Genomic DNA, 21984 nt, shown 5'->3' on the forward strand with positions numbered 1-21984 from the left:
ATTTTGATAGATGTAGTACTATTCAGATTGTCTATTTCTTCTTGTATAAGTTTTAGAAGATTGTGTCTTGCATTGAATTGTTCCATTTCATTTACATCAAATTGGTTAATAGTTGTTTAAATATTCTATGATCTTATTGATTATAGCATCTTCTTATTCTATTAATGAGAAATGAATATTAAATCTTCAATTGTGTCTTCTATTCCTGTTAATTTCATCTATTTTTGTTGTTGTTGAGTACAAGTTTAAAATAGTTATATCTTTCTGGTGGAATGACTCATTATTATTATGAAATTTATCTCTTTTTTTCCTCTAGAAATTCTTTGTCTTAAGTGCTAGGCAATTGCTTTACCATCAAGCAGGATCCTAGCCCTTAAATATTTCTTCTTATTTCATTTCCCCTCTACTTGCTTCCTAGGAACACATTCCTCACTTTTTAAATTGTTACCTAGAGATGACAATGAGTCACTATTTATTAGAGCCTAATATAAATTATTACTTTTAATATATTCAGGAGAATGCAAGAGACTTCGAAGAGCTTACTTCCCTTTATTTCCCACCCAGTGGTGTTCTGAAGCTGGCTCATGCTGGCTCCAAAAAATGGGTGGTTGAAATTGGTATGGTGGGAGCATTTGTATCAGAGAAAGTAAAAATAATCAAAGTAGGATGTTTTTGTTTTTCTTTATCAATAAGTGTTAAGCATCTACAAGAAAATTACTGCCTCCATCTCCAATTATGTTCCTGTTTCCATATATTTTAATATTGTACATATTTTTGACTTTATTATTTGTGTAGTGTTTGTGTATAAATGGAATGAATGGAATCATAGCTCTCTGACAAAATTTCACAGCTACATGCTTTTTTCAAATTAGCATGTTTTTCATACCACAAAGGATTGAAGTACAAATGAACAATTATTTAACCAGCAGAATATACATGAGTTAGGGGCACCAGCTTTGCCTAATCTCAACTCTCTTTCATGTCAGCAACTCAAGTGATACTTTCATAAATGTCAGCTATCTATTTAGGCATTCAGTCCAGTGTTTGTTGAACAAATAACAAAATTGATAAACATGATATATAACTTTTTACATATTGTTATCTGGAGTGCTGCTACCATTGTTACTACTACAACAAAAGTAAGAAAGGTATTCCCTTATTATATACCCCAAACATAGTATGTTTTCAATGAAGATTTGTGGAATTGCTGAATGAATAATTACAAGCCACGAATCAAGCACCTTTTCTCACTAGTATATTATCTAAAACTGGGAACATTCCTATTTTATCTTGAAAAGTGTATTCATTGTTTAGGCTTCAGCCTCCTCTGGAAAGCTTTTTCTGACTGTCCAAGATCACATTAGGTATCTATTTGTGCTCTTATACTATTCTGCGCTTCCCCTAGCACACCACATAACATTGCTTTGTAATTGCTTGTTTAATTATTGATCATTTCCACCATGCTGTGCTCTCTGTGAAGGCCAGGATCATGCTCTGCTGACAGACAGTAGATGTTAAGCACATTTAACTCAAATGCACAGACCATAGATTTCCAAGGGCAGGTGCTAAATTGCATCTGCCTGTTTTAACTTTGTCACTTGGGCACAGTACTAGATTGCAACATGGTTTTCAATTAATACTTCTCATTTGAAATTAACACTCTCCCTTAAACCAGATGTTCAGAAAAAAGAAACTGCTTTTAATATTCATTTGAATAACACAGAAAACAGCCTGGCTTAAACAGTTCCATAATAATATTTGAAGTATTTTCCACTTCAGCTTTCCAGCTTTTGCTCCGCTCCAACAACATGGGTGACTAAGCCCTCTTAGCATTTCCAAAAAGTGAAATAGAGAAACAGAGCACCTTAACTGGAGGATTTCCAAACATTTTAAATGATCTGGGGTGGCGATGTCAATAAAATATATGCAGAAATGAGTCACATTAAAGAATTAAAGTCAAGAATTAAAGTCAAGAATTTTGACTTCAGTCTCATAGCTGAATAACTTTGTTCTATTTGGTTGGCAGGCAGCATGTGTTGAAAATTGTTTGTCGTGTCCACTTTGGTCCATGTCATCCCCAAGACGTCAGAATCTAAGTTTTTCAACCCAGATATCATTGTTCCACAGACTTCATTGAACAATTGCTTCAACCAGAATAAAAATTCTCTTGCCTTTCCACTGTCAACGAATATTGTGGAAATTTAGGATTATGTATTTGGCATTGCATGAACTTTACAGAATTCCCTGGATGTGGCCTTCGGCTCAGAACCAATTGGCAACTCCAAATGGTTAGAAAGGTCAATTACATTTGTAAAGGTTTTAGTTCTTAGAAAATCCTACTCTAGGAATAATGAGAAAAAAAAAATCTCTAAGTTGGCTGGGATGAAACTGATCATGTCATCTGTCCTAAATTTAAATTTTTGGGGAGTGAAGAAGATACAATTTTTTTTTTTTTTTTTTTTTTTTTTTTTTAAATGATTACAGGTCATGATTTTCATAACCAGATTGCTTTTGGCAACATATTATTGTGTTAAATGGCACATGGAGAGTTTTCAAATCCAAATCATGACCTCTTCTTTATTCCTTTTTATTTGCTGATCACAGCCTGCTTTGTCTAGATCTTTTTTGGCTGGGCTATTAGAGAATCCTAATCAGAAATTCCTTGGGGAGGACTCTTTTTTGGGTTAGTCACTGCACATTTTTTTCCTACTTCTCAGGCCACTTTTAGTGAGTAATTTAAACCAGTGGGTGGTCTATTGTCTGGTTTGGAGAACACATTCAAGTTCTCTTGGCAAAATGCAGCTAGGGCACTGAAGGAGATGGACCAGGCACTGAAGGAGATGGACCCAGCACCTGCTATGGCTGAGAAAGCGTTGCTGATAGACCAAGTCAGAAGAGTGCCTGCTCTAATGGCACCTCATTTACTTAACTCCTACTTCCCTCATCTATTCTGGGCACACCCTATTACACTCCACTTCTAACACAGGGTTGTGTTTCTTTGTGCATGCGTGGTATATGGATACAATGTGGACTCTGTGTGATTTTATAACAGCATTTATTTACCATCTGATGCCTATTAGCTGCAGAGGAAAGATGAGTGGTAATTCAGGGTTTCTTAAAGGAAGCAGGGAGATGTCAGTCTATCTTCAGTATTCTCTTTGACCTATCTGTTCTCATCTGAGTCCTCAGCCCTAAGCAGTAGGCTCAGACAAAGCTGCATCCTCTACCTTTTTCCCTTTATTCTTCCTTCCTTTTGCCCCTCCACAGTGGTGCTGGGGATGAAACCCATGGCCTCACACATGCTAGGCAAATACTCTACCATTGAGCTATATTTCTAGACTCTCTTACTCTTTAACCACCGTTCTGGAAGGAGCAGTCTTAGGGCAGATTCTTTCTATTGAAGCAGTGTTCATTCTGACTGAAACTGCCTTCGGCCTTCTAACATAAATCTCGATGATGGAGTCATAAGATGATTCAGAACTCTGGATTACCGAGAATGAAGATAGATTGCTTTAATTCCCCTTCCTCACAAATAAAGCACCAGTATATATGTATTACAAAAATGGGACCATAATGTTTATATTTTTAATAACCCACTTAAAAAATACGGACAGCTATTTGCATCCTCAGACATAGATCTACCTTGTCTTTTTAAAGTGACTCCATGCTATTTCCTCATAATTTATTTGAACTTCCTTTGCTAAATTAAAAAAAAAATTTCATTAATAGAGCTCTTTTATAGTAGTTGCTATGATTTATTTCAGGCTGAAGAAGTTGCTATTTCTGTACTTTGGAATATTCTCTCTACACCTTTAAAAAGCTTTTCAAGTCTTTTAAGGTTTTTCAAAATACTCTAAGTGAACTTGATGCTCATATCAACAGTTAATGGCCCAATATTTGCTGATGAGGTTTAAGGTGCCCTAAAGAAGATTAAGAATAACTTTTAGAAAAATTTCTTCATTTTAACCATCTACTGGTGAACAGAACTTAGACACCTACATCTGACTCAGGCTGAGTGCAGGTCCTCTGGACATATTGGCACAAGCGTCACTCATGTGATGTCCTGTCTCAACATAGCCTGTCAATATTTACACACTGTGAAACATCACAATAACCTCATTATTTTATTTTTTTATTCCATGGTTATGAAATCTGTTACTGTTGGGATAATTTATACTATGGTTTGAGTGGATTTGAGAAGTCTGGTGTCTTTACTTTCTCTTATTCCCACTGAAAAATGTGGGAAGCAGAGAGGATAAGCCTGTTGAATATCCAATATTGGAAGAGGGCCTGATGGGGAGGACTGGAAGAGAGTTGGGTGAAGGCTTCAGGAACTCTGTGTCTGAGATCTCCACAAGGCAATTTACTAATCATAGTTTTGCCCAACACAGTTTCTGAAGGGAAAGTCTACCACTCTCATCTCTTGTGGGCAGGGGCTATCACGCCCCCCCCCCCAACTTCACACACACGATTGTGTTTATTTTTACATGCATGGTATATGGATACAATATGGTCCAGGTAGAGATGATAGTTTCAATTTCAGGTCTTATACCTTGGGGGGGAGCAATTTTCACAGCCAGTAACCAGATCCTATAAGGAGCTTTAAGAAAAAAGATTGGTTTTATAAACATTCAATGGGGAGGGATTCTCTTAGTAATTTTGCACATAGCAAAGGAACCATAGGTCAGCGAACCTTAAGATGCTGTGCACATACTAATTTACTGTCAGCTGTGCGCCCTCTAGGGGACAACTGGTGGAGGAGATGGTTCAGGCCCTTGAATCTTGCCCTCTTTGCACTTTAGAACAGTCTGTGGGTACTAGCATCAGCAATGACTGATACTACCTGATGATTAAGAGTTTCAAGGGTTCGATTCATAAGGCTTCAATAATAATTCCTGATCAGTTTATATTTATCAATTGTGAGAAGTAAGGTGAGTGACTTACTTTGTAATCCAGAAATTGCTACATGGAGATGAGTAATCATTATTATAAGGCTGTCTGAGATCTTATTTCTCATAAAAAACTATAAGAAGAAGGAAAATAAACTTTTAATTTTTCAAAACAAAAATCAGTCTCTTTTCATTGGGTTATGAAAAACACTTATGTTTTATCTATCTAACAATCAAAAAAGGGAATATATATATTTAAAATTTTGATACGTATTCTTCAACAGTCCTTCAAAAAGATTTTATTAGTAAGTATACTTAATAGAAGTGTATGAGGGCAGCTTATTAATTGCACACTTGTAAATGATGTTTTTTGCCCATCTTTTTAATCATAGCCAATCTGTTTTATTTGCATTTCTTTGATTACTAGAAAGGATGAACATCTGTTCATATATTTACTGGCTCTATTTCTTCTTGAATTGTTTATTTATATCCCTTACTCATTTTTCTTTCCCTTTTGTGCTGATGTTATTATAAGAACTTATTGCACTATGGATATTTACCTTTATTTTTTAGCACATATGTTGCAAATCTTTTCTCCAGGTGTTGTTTGTCTTTTACCTTGATTCTGATGTTTTTGTGATTAAGAAAACATTATGTTTTATGTTGTAAAATATAATAATACTTTTATTTATGGTTTCTAGCTTTTAGCACCAGAAAACCTTCCTTATTTAGAGATGTAAAATTACCCACTCATATTTTCTCTGAAAATAGCATTTGGCTATATGTGCCAGGAACTGTGTATAGGTTATTAGGTGTGTAATTTCACCACCATATTATGAGTTAGGTATTATCATTATCACAATTTTGCAAATAAAAAATTTTACAGGGCAGAAAGCACAGTTTATTCATGGTCACCTAGCTGAGAAGTGGTAGATTCTTGACCCGAGGTCTGGTCTCTAACTCCAGAGAATTGCCAGGTGCGGTGATGCACGCCTGTAATCCCAGAAGCTTGAAGGCTGAACCAGGAGGATGGTGAGTTCAAATCCAGCCTCAGCAATTTAGCAAGACCCTAAGCAATTCAGTGATATCCTGTCTCTAAATAAAATATAAAGAAGGGTTGGGGATGTGGCTCAGTGGTAAAGCACCCCTTGATTCAATCCATGGTACCAAAAAAAAAAAAAAAAAAAAAAAAAAAAAATTAACTCCTGAGAATAAACTTTACAGGTATTCCACATTCCAGAGATGACCTTGCCTACAGACATTTAATTTGAATAACTCAATAAATTAGAGGGATTCTATTACAAATACCTCAGAAAAAAGCACCCAAACCTAAAAAGAGTTACTTTAATAGTTTCATGCAAGCTAGATAATTTTTTTAAAAATATGGAATACTGAGGATGCCAAGAACCAGTTTTTAGAATAAAATTTATTAATTTCTATAACATAGAAGAATGGGGTACTTTTGATTATTCAAATATTCCAGTTAAAATAAAATGCAGAGAAATATCACCATGAGCCAAAAAGATGAACTTTCTAAGGTTTCCCTAGGCAGAAAGCATGTCTTTTCTTATGATCAGGGAAAAAAAGTGAATGAATATTATTACTCCTTCTGTAATAGCTGCTTTCTAGGGCCAATATTTTATTCCTACCACCTTTATATATTCCAAACGCTAGTTTATTTTTACGGTCAAGTCTTGGTTTCATATCTGTTCTCTTTTAATTCAAAACAGGTTTGATGCCTTACCTAATTATTTTCTCTAAGTTCTTTTTTATTTGGCTCCTTTGTGGACCACTTCTAGCAAAATCAATGTAGTAAACTACAGAATTTCTTGTAAACAAGCTAACCAGGCCTTTGCTAAGATGAGAACTGATCGGCAAATATTTGAAAATGTAAAATTTAACGAAGATATTGCTGTGGATATGAACCCTTCCTACTGATACTTTGAGGTTTTGCTACTTTGATAGGATTTGTAGAGGAAATGAGATATTTTAAAATTATATGGAAAAGAAGTTATTAGCATTCTGAGGATGATTTCCAATACTTTAAGGCCAAGAAAAAAAAAATATATATATATATATTGGATGAAAAGGCAAAAGGAGGTTGTTTAAACCAGTGCCATCTAAAAGAGGGTTGCAGAAATAATTTCATTTTGATTTCCTTATAAAATGTAGTATATGTAAGAAGTAATATCCAAGGAGGTTTTTTAATGTTTTGACTGGAGTTGTGGTTTAAAAAAAAAACAAGATAATTTTATATACTTGGATTGCTGATCTTAAAGTGATAATTTATAAGATGTGAAGGAAAAAGTTTGCAGGCTAATTATCCACCAGGTAAGGGAATACAGTTTAGGCAACATATAAGAAGTGAGTCCAAAGGATGTTTTTAGACATCAAAAGGTTAAATAAATTCCTTTGAACAAGTCAATTCCTCCTGCCCCTTTTCTCTTTAGGTAGGAGAGAGAGAGAGAGAGAGAGAGAGAGAGAGAGAGAGAGAGAGAGAGAGAGAGAGAGAGAGAGAGAGAGAGAGAGAAGAAGAAGAAGAAGAAGGAGGAGGAGATAGAGGAGGAGGAGGAGGACTAGGTAGGTAAGAAGGACGGAAGAAGAGAGGATCTGAGGGCAGAGAGGGAGGTAGGGAGGCCCCTCCTGCTACTGGGTAGTAATCAGTTTCTCTCTTGGGTGGTCCCTACTTAATGGAGACAGAGTTATGTAGAGGTGGAAGGTTATCATGACATGAGTAACCACATGGACAACGGTTGCATTTTCTACAATGGGAAATCAGTAGAAAGCTGAGGGAGAAGTGGAAATATGCAGATCTGGAGTTTGTGACAGGGATTTTGACTGGAGATACTCATCCAGTAGTCAGAATTCATTTATCTAGTTAGTCAACAAGGACCTGTGGAGCATATACTGTGTGCTGGACTCATTTTGGATTCTGAGGAATAGTATTCTCTTGCTGCAGCTTTAGCCCATAGACAATTATTGGACGAATGGAGAGTCCTAAGGAGGGTGTTTTCTCTCTTTTCACCAGTCCCTCATTCATTCCTTGTTAAGGGATGGAGATGAGGTTAATCAGTAGCCCAGAACTTGAAATTAATGTACTGCATTTTTTGAGGGCAGGGCCGTTAACATGGATGTCATGTTAATGGCATGCCCTCTTCTTTCTTGCAATTTCCAGACCCAAACTGTTGGCAGTTTATAATGTCAAGGACATTCCCACTGTGTGAAATACAGTTATTTCTTTTCCCTAGTCTGTCTTCTTCTATGGGTCTGCAAAACGAGGTCAGCTCAGAGCAATGCTTTGGAGTGAGTCCTGTCCTTTCTGCCGGCTGTCTCTGTTTCTCTGTGTCTGCACTGATGAGGCAGCCTCTGATTCTTGTCTTTGTGGACAGTTGTGTAGCGGTTCTGGGGTTGGTCTGTAGTGCTGGTTTTTGCTGTTCACTTACTCCAGGCAGATCTAGTCTTAGGATCCAAGGCTGGGAAGCCGGAGGTCTCATTGTGATCTCAAGGGTAAACTATTTTTTCCAAATCATCTTTTACATGAACTGTGCTCTGCTAATGCCATTAATAAACAGTATGCTTTATTTTTCTAGTGATCTTTGGATGCATACTTTATTGGTCATGGCCTTGAAGGGGAGGAGGGGAGAGTGGAAGTTCAAACCTTTAAGGGTACTTAAAAACACATAGAGCACCTGAGCCTTGGAAATAAATGTGGTATCTCAGGGGTGGTATGTAAAACGAGTAAAGAGAAAAAAGGATGACAGACTTTTCTGAAGAAAATCAATATTCAACAGGCAGGTATGACATTATGTAACCACACTGTTAAAGAAAATGTAGGGTAAAAGTCAGATGGAAATGTGACTATGTGGACATTGACACAGTGAGATTGTATTATTCCTTTTGTTTTCATTTTTGTACCTTTAAAAGAACTTTTTTATTTAAAAAGCAATGAGCAGTACCTACATTTATAATAAGAATTAAAAAAAAACTTAGAAGTCAGATGAAGAAAGAGCTTGATTTAGACAGAAGAAAAACCCTTTAGAATAATAAAGGCTTATGATGTCAGCAAATTCTAAAATATTACTATAGCCTCAAGGAAAGATGAATCTTCCTTCCATCTTTAGCTGCAATGAAGAGACCCGTTCCTCAACCGTATACATTATCACTTCTTTGGCAATTAACACTTATAAAACAAATATGGACTTTGACAAAATTTATGTTGTGAGGAATCAAAATCATCTTGTCAGCTTGTGTGAGAAACTCTTTAGGGACAGTAAAGTCTGAGGCCAAGAGGCTCACACTGAGACTGGGGAAGCTGGGTGCAAAGGGAGAGAAGAAACCTGGTGTCACTAAGAGCAGAAGGGATTTATTCCTCTATTCAGCAAATCCTTACTGAATGCCTGTTATATGTCAGGTCCATGTGAGGGGCTGGGAATACAGGGGTCAATAGTACTAATGTGGTTTCCATGCTAGTGAACCTTCCACTTTAGGAAAGATGTGGCAAGAAAGAAGAAAGTTACAACAGACTGATAAATGTCATGATGGGTCACTGTGACAGTGACAGTTAGCAGGTCTGAGACAGGCCTTGGTGAGGGAATGCAGGAGATGGTAGCAATGGGGATGGCGGTGTGCACATAACTCTGTTGTGGACCTACCCCTTCCCCAGCTGTGTGTTTGGACAAGAAAGGAACGCTTCCCTCTGATAACTGCGTACAAAGTTAAGATGCTTCAGTATGGATACAGAAATGTTTCTGTGACCAAATAAATGATTATTTTATTAACAAAATAGCTGACTACTCTGAATACCATGACTGCACTGCCCAGTATCTGAACATGGCCTGAAAAGCTTCTTTTCACATTAGAATGTCTGGTTTCTGTACCTAAACCCAGCTGAAAAACTAACTTACAAACAGTGGAAGGTGAACGCCAAGACACGCAGGCCATCACATGGTAGCTGAAGCAGATCACAGCCTGTGAAGTTTGTAAAGACACATGTCATTGTGCCACTGCTCCGGGGAAGCCATGTTCTATTCTTGAATGTTTGGGCCTGAGTTTCCCCAGGGTTTCAGCTCTGTGGTGCTGTGTCTCACTGATGTGTAGGGAGCCAGGGACATCAGAGCTGCATCTCCTAGACTTAGAGTGGGGGACATTGCAAGAGCAGGGATTGAAACAAAGATTGCGATTAAAATGTGTTGCCTGGTGGTTTTATTCTATTGCTGTATGGCTCTGAGCCAACATTCTGTCCAAAATTTCAATCCAATTTCTTCTACAGTTTTCATTAGTAAGATGTTTGAGTTGGTGTATATAAAATAACCAGGCTGACTATGTGAAGGGCTCCTCTCTGCTATTTGGGTTTAGAGGTTGTGTGAATTTTCTGTCACTGCAACAGAATACCTTAGACGATGAGCTTGGAAGAAGGACAGTTTACTTTGGCTCAGAGTCCACATCTGGACCCTGTTTGGGTCTGTGGCATAGTGGAGCGTCATAGCGAGGAGTGTGTGTTGGAGGAAGCTGCTCATCTAGTGGTGACTGGGAAGTCAAGAAAGAGGAAGGGCCTGGGGTCCCAATATTTCCTTCAAAGGCACACTCCCAGTGACCTAACTTCCTCCCAGCAGCTCTCATCTCTTAAGGGTTTTGCCATCTCCCAACAGCACTAAAGGTCAGTGACCAAGCCTTTAGCACATGGGCTTTGCGGGGACTTTTACTCAAACCATGATAGAGATGCAGGGAGTTTTATAGGAGAACATGAGGTGAGACCTTAACCTGGGTCAGGTGATGTGGGCTGAGGGATGCTCTGAGAAGTCTTTGGAACTGTCTCAGGATTTAAAAAGAAAATGCTCTGAGAACACTTAAATATATATAATATGCACTCAATAAACCCCTTTCCTAAAATCCCTCCCCTCCTCACCTGGCTCTTGGATCCTATGAACTGTTCTGCCAATTTATTTGGGAACACAGAACAATAGGCTTTGTGGAAACAACACTATGGCAACAGGGCCATCCTTTGTATTTTGGCTGTCAGGGGAAGGACATAGTTTTCTCAACTTAAGTGACGGCTCTGGAGCATCCTTTACTTTGGATGGAAGGCAGTTCAATTCTCAGGTCCTGTCAATCAGGTCTGTCAATCAGGTCCTGATAATCAGAACACTGGATGCAAAAAAGTAAAGCTCTCATGGCAGTGTTTCCTTCCTCCTTCCTTTTCCCCTTACTTCTGTCCTTTCTCACCTGAAAAAAGAAAATAAAGCAGAAACAATTCATAAGAAGTAGAAAGTGAGCTGAACTATGAACCTGAGCTAAGGCATCCCCTATAGTTAAGTACCAAATCTAGCTCTGAATTTACGAGAAACAATACAAAACTACTTAAGGGGTCCAGGCCCTAAATAGGTTATTTTTAAAATTTGAAAATAATACTTTTGTGAAAAATCCTAAAATTGGCTTTCTCAGTAGACTGTATTTTGTAAGTAACTACAGGTGAGAAAAGAGTGTCTTAGATTGCTTCATCTTGCTTCATCTTCATACGACTTTGCATCAGTCGTATTTTAACTAAATAAGATTTCATGTTTGCTTGTTTATTATCTTCTCTCCTGAGCAGGCTTAATCTCCTTGAGGGCAAGGGTTGTGCCTGTATTGTTTAACTTCTACACCCGTGGCCTTTTACATTGTAAATGCTCATAAAATTTGGTGAACACCTGAATGAGCAAAAGATTTGGAAAGGGTGCAGCTTCTGAGAAGATACACAACTGAGTAAGTGAAGTAAAAAAGATTCTACCAAGAATAATATGAGAGATGACATTACCAGATGTCAAAATTTTAAGGAACCTGAAACCAATAATAGCTTAGTAGCCTGTATTTAGTTTTGCACGTCAATCAGTTTTCAGGGGATCTGATATCCAAGAGTATAAAGAAGGAGGCATTGCCAAGTAATATAGCCAAATCTCTCCTACAAGTCTAGCTTGTTTTCATAATTTATTTTTATTGATGCATTATAATTATACATAGTAGTGGGGATTCATCACACATAGCTTGTAAAATTATCACATTTGTATTTTCTTTCATTACAAATTACAAATTATCTCATAAATCAGTCCCGCAGAATTTCCTCCTCCCAGTTGGGAAGACAGCAATGAAAAAAGACAAATGATTTGTCTAAATCCAAATGGTGAATCGGTGGCGAAGATTCCCTAAGTCACTGAGTTCCTCGGAGGCTTGTCTGGCAGATGAGTGTAGTGATAGGTATGCTCTCACCTTTCTCACAGGGCCACATCTCCTACTAGATATGAGACTTTCAGAGACACATTGTATAAATATAAGGGGAGAGACATCTATTTTGTTTTGCCTGCTAACACGTAGCTCTGTATTACTTGGGGAAGCCTCAACTGCAGAAACAAATAGACCTAAACAGCAATGACTCACACAAAAGAGAATTTTCTTTCTCCTCATACAACAGTCGGGGCCGGTGTGGGTGGTGGAAGTGGTGGTGTTGATTCTGATCCTGGCAGTCAATCAAGCATCTAGATGGGTTGTGGTTCTGCCATTCTGGTGGTTGCTCTGGGATTGACATCACTCTCATAAAAGGCACAGTGAGTTTAATGGAAGTGGTGCCATTGACTTCTACTCATTGGACAGACTTCATCACCAACGCAAGGGAATCTGGGAAAAGCTGCGCCTTTGGGGAGCCATTCGCCAACAAGTATTTTGGTTGATACTAAAGAACCTCAAATAAGACTGGATATGTCTGTTGAGGAGTTGGGGCTATTCCCTCATCAGACATCTTTTTACAACTTTTGATATATTTAGGGAAATAGGTCTGGTATGCAGAACTCTATAAAATTTTTATTGGTTCTTTGTATTTATTCATAATAGTGGAATTTATTGTGACATATTTTGGGGGGCACCAACAATCTTTGACCTTACTCTTTTATCCTTATAGAGTCAAATTCTTCCATTACAGGATCTTATAGCACCATCTACCTCACATTCTTTGCACTGGTCAAGGATGCAACCTTACACTTTCTGATTATTGATCAGTTTTGCCCTCTTAGCAAAGGTCAAGTATCACATATCTTTAGTACTTGACACAATGCTATAGAATTTCCAGAACTATTTATTCTATGAGAAAGAATGAATGCATATATAAATATTTTGGTTGATACTAAAGAACCTCAAATCAGACTGGATGTGTCTGTTGAGGAGTTGGGGCTATTCCCTCATCAGACATCTTTTTACAACTTTTGATATATTTAGGAAAATAGGTCTGGTATGCAGAACTCTATAAAATTTTTATTGGTTCTTTATATTTATTCATAATAGTGGGATTTATTGTGACATATTCATACATCCATATAACATAATTTGATCCATTTCACTCCCCAGTGCCTCTCTTATCCTTCCTCCTCCCTCCACCAAATCCATGGTGAGATATCATTCCATGATCAGGTTATGTTACATGGCACAGTTGACCTCAATAAAGGAAAATTATCCTAGGTGTATATGATCCAGTCAGGTGAGCCCTTAAGAAGTACTAGTTTCTTCCAAAGTTAGGACTAGAAGTAGGGGAGGGATTCGATGATGGCTTTGAAGAGGGTGGGAGTCACGGCTCAAGGAATGTGGCTGATGCCTAAAGGTGAAGGGGGTTTCTTACCAACAGCCAGCAAGGAAATGGAGACCTCAGTCTTATGCTTCCAGATCTGAATTTGGCCATGAACCCAAATGAATGTATAAGCAGATTCTTCCCCAACACCTCCAGATGAGAGCTCAGCCTGACTGATACTTGAATTTCTCCCCTAGAAGACTGTGAGCAGAGAATCCAGTTGAGACACATTCAGACTTCTTACCTGCAGAAACTACGAGCTGCATCAGGCAGTCCATGGTAATCTGTTTCGCAGTAATAGGAGGCTAATACAGGCTAGGGTTTGTTTACTGGGGGTAAACACAGATGGGGTTAGGATAGGAGCAGAGGAAAAGTTGGAGATGAGACAATGAGTTTATTTCCTTGAGAGCTTTGTAGGTCTAGTGCCAGAAACTTAGGATGACTAACTGTTCTGGAGCTGAAGGTTTCTAGGGACTTGGGGTACTCAGGGCTCGTACCGGGGCATTTGTGAGAAAGCAGGGGGTAGTTGGTCCCCTACAAACTGCAGGAGGTGTTTTGTGAAGAAGGAGAGTAATGAAACATGGATACTGGCACAGCCTGTTCTGCTCAGTAGACAGCAGGAAGCCAGTACTATGATGGCTCATGATGACTTCTTGTTTTAGGAGCACTGACATGGATAGAATCAATAGGCCCTGCAGCAGAGGATGTGGACAGGTCCAGCCCTCATGCAACTTTGCAAGTAGAAGACTTAAGTGAGGAATTCCAGAGGGAAATTATATAAACATCAAATGTAACCACAGGGACACCTGCTCAAACACCCCAAATTAACTACATCCTGAAATGGATCTCCAGCTCAGGCTTAGTACTGATGTGGCATGTGCCAGGGAAATTTGCATTCTTATTGGCAACGTGACCCTCACTGTAACCACAGGCTCATGACACTGAGGGACACATTTACTGCAGCAGGCACTGTGCTAGGTCACAAAACCTCAGTCTTACATGGTGGCTATTATAAGCCCCGTTTTGATCACAAGGAATCTAAGACTTAGTCAATTTACATAGTCTGTTTAGGGATGGCCACCTGGGGTGATTCTACATGCAAGCCAAATCTCTAGGAAGTACTAAAAACAGCTTTAAGAAGCAGTATATGTAGCATTACTAAAACTACCTTTTTTTGACTTAATTTGGGAGTTAGAAGCTCTATGGAGAGAAGTAGGGGTAGATTGGGTAGAAAAGTCATCCATATAGGGTTTTTTTTTTTTTGGCCCAAACATCTTCACATTTATGTAGGATAACTTTCTCCTGTGAGTCTGACCAGAAATTGTGACATTAATTTAAACGTACAGCTGAATTAATTATATTAATTAAATTAAAAATTAAAAACCAGCATTAGCACATGTCTCCTTACCATGTAGCTTCACAAAATAAAGAGCACCCGATAAAAGGGTTGGAAAATATGTGTTTCTTCCAAGTTTGTTCATTATTTGTTGTACCAGGGCTAATACATAGTCAGAAAGTGAGCATCCCTCCCTCTATTTTTGTTTGTGAAGAAAACTGATTCAGTGTTTCATTCTACAACCCAGGACTACCATGTGCAACTAGACAGGTTGTTTACTGCAAAAGAGTGTCTGGCATAGTAGGCATCATTTTCTAATTTGCAAAGAAAAAATACTCAGTGGGCTCAAAATGCTTAATCCCAATTTGGTGCCAGGTTTCTCCCTGTCACACTGTTTAGGCAGAGTTTAGACCTGAAAATGTGCATCATATCCTGGAAAATGTGGGTCCTTTCAAACAGCATTGTACAATCTGTTTGGTGGGATGGGAGTGGAAGATGCAGAAAGCACCTCGTCAGCAACGTCAGCAATGCATGCTGGGAGTTCTGGTTTTCATGTGCCGTACTGGTTAGCACATTGGAGAATAGAATATGGGGATAGAGGAAGACATTCTGTATCACGGAGACCTGAACCTGCCTAACACCTGACCTTTAACTGGGTGTGAAAATGGTAACTTTTTTCTTTTCTACTTCTAAAATATCATGTGGTCTTATTGTATGTGCCTGATGACAGAAAACTTAATCTCAGTTCATTTTTAAACTAATATCAGTTATTTCAGATTTAAATCCAGGAAATTTAGTTTTTCTCTCATCCTTATCCCCATCCCCCAAAGTGCATTTATTTTCTCTCCTCTTTCCCCAGTTTCAGGGCCTTTAGACAGCATGATGGTATCCAGGGAGGGGTCTGTCCTCTGTCCTTGGCAACCATCGCTTTGACAAGTAGCGGATTTAACTCGTCCCATCTGGAGTTTGGTTTTTCACATCAGTGCCCACTGACCTTCAGTCCTGTCTTGGAATCTTGCTTTCAGGGTTCATTTGTTGCTGTTTGCAGGGAGTTGCCCCAATCTGAAGCCTTTCTTAGACACTTTTGCATCCTTTTAAGAATATGGGAAATAGTTTTCTCTTCTCTCTCCACTTTGTGGACTTGTGCATAAATCTTGGGGTATAGACATAGGGACATTTTGGAAAATAGGGTAGGGTCCTTTATGCTTTCAAAGCCCAACTTCAGTTTGGAAGTTTACTTTCCCTCTATTGAGATTTATCCCAAGAGAAATAGGCCCTCAGAAGGACACTTAGCAGGATTTTAATTTTCTTACTGCTACTTTGCTTTTTTCATCAAATCATGATTCTGGGGATGACTTTTAAGTTATCTACTGTTTAGTGCAGGAATTTTGCATTTTAGTACTTAAGACCCAGTTTGGAGACTCAGAAACATCTCTCTCAATGTACTACTCCTGCTTCAAGTTTCAGAACTCTCTACTGAGGAAGGTGAGAAATGACTCTTTGTTGTTTTCTAGTGACCTTCCTTCCTGATATGTAACTCTGGGGAGCCTAATTGCAGTCTGCAAGTAAAGAGAGAAAAAAAAAAAAAAAGCCCAGAGTCATCTAGTCATCAAATGTATAGTATGATGACTAATTGATGATACTACCTAGTATACAGACCTTTTCTAAGAGAACAGATTTTGGGTGCTCTCAACACACACACACACACACACACACACGCACACACACACACACTCAGAAAAAAAAGGGAACTATGTAAGGAGATAGATATAAATTTTCTTGACGAAAGTAATTATTTTACTATGTATATAAAAATTTGTACACCTTAAATATCTGCAATAAAAATAAACTTAAAAAAAGCCCAGACAGTTAATGTCTAATATTGCTCCCTCATATTTACTAGACTTCAGATCTGGAATGGACTGGGCGTGAGTGAACAGTGAGCAGGACCATGGTCACCCACCCAGCTTGTCTACCGATAAACAGAGCTCAGTGGGACCATCACCGGCCTGAGTAAAGATCATGAACCTGAACCCGGCCCAGGGAGAAGCCCTGCAGTGTGAGGAAGCAGAAGATGCATCTGGCAGGATCAGAAGAAGGACAGAATTCTGGAAAGCAACCTATGGTAGGGTCCAGAGAGGAAGCATCACCCTGAGGAGAGTGCATGCAGAATAAATCCATTTAAAAAGGACGGGATCAATGGCGTCATCCCCACCCGATTACATTTGAAGAAGGAGAGAGCGTTGAAGGCCTTGGCTCCGTCCCGTCCATGTGGGTGCCATCTATGTCCCTCTTAGTGCCACAACTGGATGGTAAGTCAGTGTGTTTGACCACCTTCCCAGCCTCTTAGGTTCTGTGTCTAGATGCCAAGATGATTTCCAATCCTTTTTATTAACTGTACTGATGATACAAGTATCTCCCGGACTTGGAGGTGTCCTATATCAGTGTTAAATTTGGAAATGCATTCTGTTTTTATCTTTTCTGACTTGCAATGATATTTTGTTGAGGATTTTGGAGATTCTACATTGGGGTCACTATTTTATTTTATTTTTTTAATTCATTTTTATTGTAAACAAATGGGATACATCTTTTTCTCTGTTTGTACATGAAGTAGAGCATACCATTTGTGTAATCATACATTTACCTACGGTAATAGTTTTTGATTCATTCTGCTATTTTTTTCTCATCCCCAACCCCTTCAACCCATCTTATCCTTCTATACAGTCTCTCCTTCCTCCATTCTTGCCCCCCTCCCACCTCCCATTATGTGTCATCATCCACTTATTAGTGAGATCATTCGTCCTTTGGTTTATTTATTGACTTATCTCACTTAGCATGATATTCTCCAATTTCATACATTTGCCTGCTAATGCCATAATTTTACTATTTTTTATGGCTGAGTAATATTCCATTGTATATATATATACACCACAGTTTCTTTATCCATTCATCAATTGAAGGGCATCTAGGTTGGTTCCACAATCTGGCTATTGTGAATTGAGCGGCTATGAACATTGTTGTAGCTATATTTCTGTAGTATGCTGATTTTAAGTCCTTTGAGTATAGGCCGAGGAGTGGGATAGCTGGGTCAAATGGTGGTTCCATACCAAGTTTTCTAAGGAATCTCCACATTGCTTTCCAGAGTGGCTGCACTAATTTGCAACCCCACCAGCAATGTATGAGTGTACCTTTTTCCCCACATCCTCGCCAACACCTATTGTTGCTTGTGTTCTTGATAAATCGCCATTCTAATTGGGGTAAGATGAAATCTTAGGATAGTTTTGATTTGCATTTCTCTTATTACTAGAGATGTTGAACATTTTTTCATGTATCTGTTGATTGCTTGTACATCTTCTGTGAAGTGTTTGTTCATTTTCTTAGCCCATTTGTTGATTGAATTATTTGTATTCTTTGTGTAGAGTTTTTTGAGTTCTTTATATATTATGGAAATTAGTGCTCTATCTGAAGTATGAGTGGCAAAAATTTTCTCCCACTCTGTAGGTTCTGTCTTCACATTGCTGATATTATCCTTTGCTGAGAGAAAACTATTTAGTATGAATCTATCCCGGTTATTGATTCTTGCTTTTATTTCTTATGCAATGGGAGTCCTGTTAAGGAAGTCTTATCCTAAGCCGACATGTTGAAGATTTGGACCTACTTTTTCTTCTATAAGATGCAGGGTCTCTGGTCTGATTCCAAGGTCCTTGATCCATTTTGAGTTGATTTTTGTGCAGAGTGAGAGATAGGGGGTTAGTTTCATTCTGTTGCATATGGATTTCCAGTTTTCCCAGCACCATATGTTGAAGAGGCTATCTTTTCTCCACTGCATATTTTTGGAACCTTTGTCTAGTACGAGAAAATTGTATTTATTTGGGTTTGTGTCCATGTCCTCTATTCTGTACCATTGATCTACCTGTCTATTTTGGTGCCAATACCATGCTGTTTTGTTACTATTGCTTTGTAATAGAGTTGAAGATCTGGTATTGTGATATCCCCTGCTTCACTCTTCCTGCTAAGGATTGCTTTAGCTATTCTGGGTTTCTTATTCTTCCAGATGAATTTCATGATTGCTTGTTCTATTTCTGTAAGGTATGTCATTGGGATTTTAATTGGAATTGCATTGAATCTGTATAGCACTTTAGGTAGTATGGCCATTTTGACAATATTAATTCTGCCTATCCAAGAACGTGGGGATCCTTCCATCTTCTAAGGTTTTCTTCAATTTCTTTCTTTAGTGTTCTGTAGTTCTCATTGTAGAGGTCTTTCACCTCTTTTGTTAGCTTGATTCCCAAGTATTTAAAGTTTTCAAAGCTATTGTGAATGGGGTAGTTTTCCTAACTTCTCTTTCTGAAGATTCATCACTTATGTATAAAAATGCGTTGGATTTATGAGCATTGATCTTATAACCTGCTACTTTACAGAATTCGCTTATGAGTTCTAAAAGTTTTCTGGTGGAATTTCCTGGTTCCTCTAAATATATAATCATGTCATCAGCAAACAGGGATAGTTTGAGTTCTTCTTTTACAATTCGTATCCCTTTAATTTCTTTGGTTTGTCTAATTGCTCTGGCCAGAGTCTCAAGAACGATGTTGAATAGAAGTGGTGAAAGAGGGCATCCCTGCCTTGTTCCAGTTTTCAGGGGGAATGCTTTCAGTTTTTCACCATTTAGAATGATATTAGCCATGGGCTTAGCATAGATGGCTTTTACAATGTTAAGGAATGTTCCCACTATCCCTATTTTTTCTAGTGTTTTGAGCATGAATGGATGCTGTATTTTATCAAATGCTTTTTCTGCATCTATTGAAATAATCATGTGATTCTTAACTTTTAGTCTGTTGATATGGTGAATGACATTTATTGATTTCCTGATGTTGAACCAACCTTGCATCCCTGGGATAAAACCCACTTGATCGTGGTGCACTATCTTTTTAATATAATTTTGTATGTGATTTGCTAAAATTTTGTTGAGAATTTTTGCGTCAATGTTCATTAAGATTACTGGTCTGAAATTTTCTTTCCTCGACGTGTCTCTGTCTGGTTTAGGTATCAGGGTGATATTGGCTTCATAGAATGAGTTTGGGAGGGTTCCCTCCTCTTCTATTTCATGAAATACTTTGAGGAGTATTGGAATGAGCTCTTCTTTAAAGGTTTTGTACAACTTAACTGAGAACCCATCTGGTCCCAAACTTTTCTTTGTTGGTAGGCTTTTGATGATTTCTTCTATTTCATTACTTGAAATTGGTCTATTTAAATTGTGTGGGTCCTCCTCATTCAGTTTAGGTAATTCATATGTCTCTAGAAACATGTTGATGTCTTCAAGATTTTCTATTTTGTTGGAGTATAGATTTTCAAAATAGCTTCTAATTATGTTTTATATTTCAGTCGTGTCTGTTGTGATATTTCTTTGTTCATTCCAAATTTTAGTAATTTGGGCTTTCTCTCGTCTTCTCTTTGTTAGTGTGGCTAAGGGTTTATCAAATTTGTTTATTTTTTCAAAGAACCAACTATTTATTTTGTCAATTTTTTCGATCATTTCTTTTGTTTCAATTTCATTGATTTCAGCTCTGATTTTAACTATTTCCTGTCTCTGCTACTTTTGGTGTTGCTCTGTTCTTCTTTTTCTAGGGCTTAGAGCTGTAGTGTTAGGTCATTAATTTGTTGATTTTTTTCTTCTTTTATTGAATGCGCTCCATGAAATAAATTTTCCTCTAAGTACTGCTTTCATAGTGTCCCAGAGATTTTGATATGATGTTTCTTTGTTCTCATTTACCTCTAAGAATTTTTTAATTTCCTTCCTGATGTCTTCTGTTATCCTTTCATCATACAATAGCGTATTATTTAATCTCCAGGTGTTGGAGTAGTTTCTGGTTTTTACTCTGTCATTTATTTCTAATTTCAATCCATTATGATCTGATAGAATCTTCTTGGTAGTATCTTCTTGTACTTGCTAACATTAGGTTTGTGGAATAGAATATGGTCTATTTTAGAGAAGGATCCATGTGCTGCTGAGAAGAAAGTGTATCCACTCTTTGTTGGATGGTATATTCTATAAATGTCTAGTAAGTCTAAATTATTGTTTGTGTTATTGAGATCTATGGTTTATTTGTTCAATTTTTGTTTGGAAGATCTATCCAGTGGTGAGAGAGGTGTGTTAAAATCACCTAGAATTATTGTGTTGTGGTCTATTTGATTTCTGGCATTGAGAAGGATTTGTTTGACATACATGGATGAGTCAATGTTTAGGGCACAGATATTTATGATTATTATGTCTTACTGATTTATGCTTCCCTTAAGCAGTATGAAATGTCTTTCTTTATCCCTTCTGACTAACTTTGGCTTGAAGTCCACATTATTTGATATGAGGATGGATACTCTGGCTTTTTTGCTGTGTCCATGTGCATGGTACGTTTTTTTCCCATCCTTTCACTTTAATCTGTGGGTATCTTTTTCTATGAGTCTCTTGCAGGCATCAAATTGTTGGGTCTTTCTTTTTAATCCAATCTGCCAGTCTACGTCTTTTGATTGATGAGTTCAGGTCATTAACATTCAGGGTTATTATTGAGATATGATTTGTATTCTTGATCATTTGGCTCATTTTTTTTTTTTGACACGACTTGGTTTCTCCTTTATTTGGCTATTCCTTTAGGCTAGTTCCTCCCTTGTTGATTTACATTGTTGTTTTTTATCTCTTCCTCATGGAATATTTTGCTGAGAATGTTCTGTAATGCCGGCTTTCTTTTTGTAAATTCTTTTAGCTTTTGTTTATCATGGAAGGATTTTATTTCGTCGTCAAATTTGAAGGTAAGTTTTGCTGGGTATAAAATTCTTGGTTGGCATCCGTTTTCTTTCAGAGCCTGAAAAATGTTGTTCCAGGCCCTTCTAGCTTTTAGGGCCTGGGTTGAAACATCTGCTGATATCCGTATTGGTTTCCCCCTCAATGTAATTTGATTCTTTTCTCTTGCAGCCTTTAAAATTCTGTCTTTATTTTGTATGTTAGGTATTTTCATTATAATGTGCCTTGGTGTGGGTCTGTTGTAATTTTGTATATTTGGAGTCCTATAAGCCTCTTGTACTTGGTTTTCCATTTCATTCTTCAGATTTGGGAAATTTTCTGATATTATTTCATTGACTAGATTGTTCATTCCTTTGATTTGTGTCTCTGTGCCTTCCTC

At 37.8% G+C, this 21984-nt stretch overlaps 1 long non-coding RNA gene across 2 annotated transcripts in view; it reads left to right on the plus strand.

Moving 5' to 3' along the window:
- The window catches only part of LOC306644785, a 62023-nt gene extending 44442 nt beyond the window's left edge, over positions 1-17581 (plus strand). The window contains exons 2-3 of one of the 2 annotated variants that reach the window (XR_013759473.1): positions 13674-13745; positions 16716-17581. This is a non-coding gene — a long non-coding RNA (uncharacterized lncRNA). The remainder of the gene's footprint in view (positions 1-13673; positions 13746-16715) is intronic. The other variant, XR_013759472.1, reaches the window with a different exon arrangement.
- The last annotated feature ends 4403 nt before the right edge of the window (positions 17582-21984 follow it).

This window comes from Sciurus vulgaris, assembly GCF_902686455.1.
Source record: "Sciurus vulgaris genome assembly, chromosome: 15".
Lineage (NCBI taxonomy): Eukaryota > Metazoa > Chordata > Mammalia > Rodentia > Sciuridae > Sciurus > Sciurus vulgaris.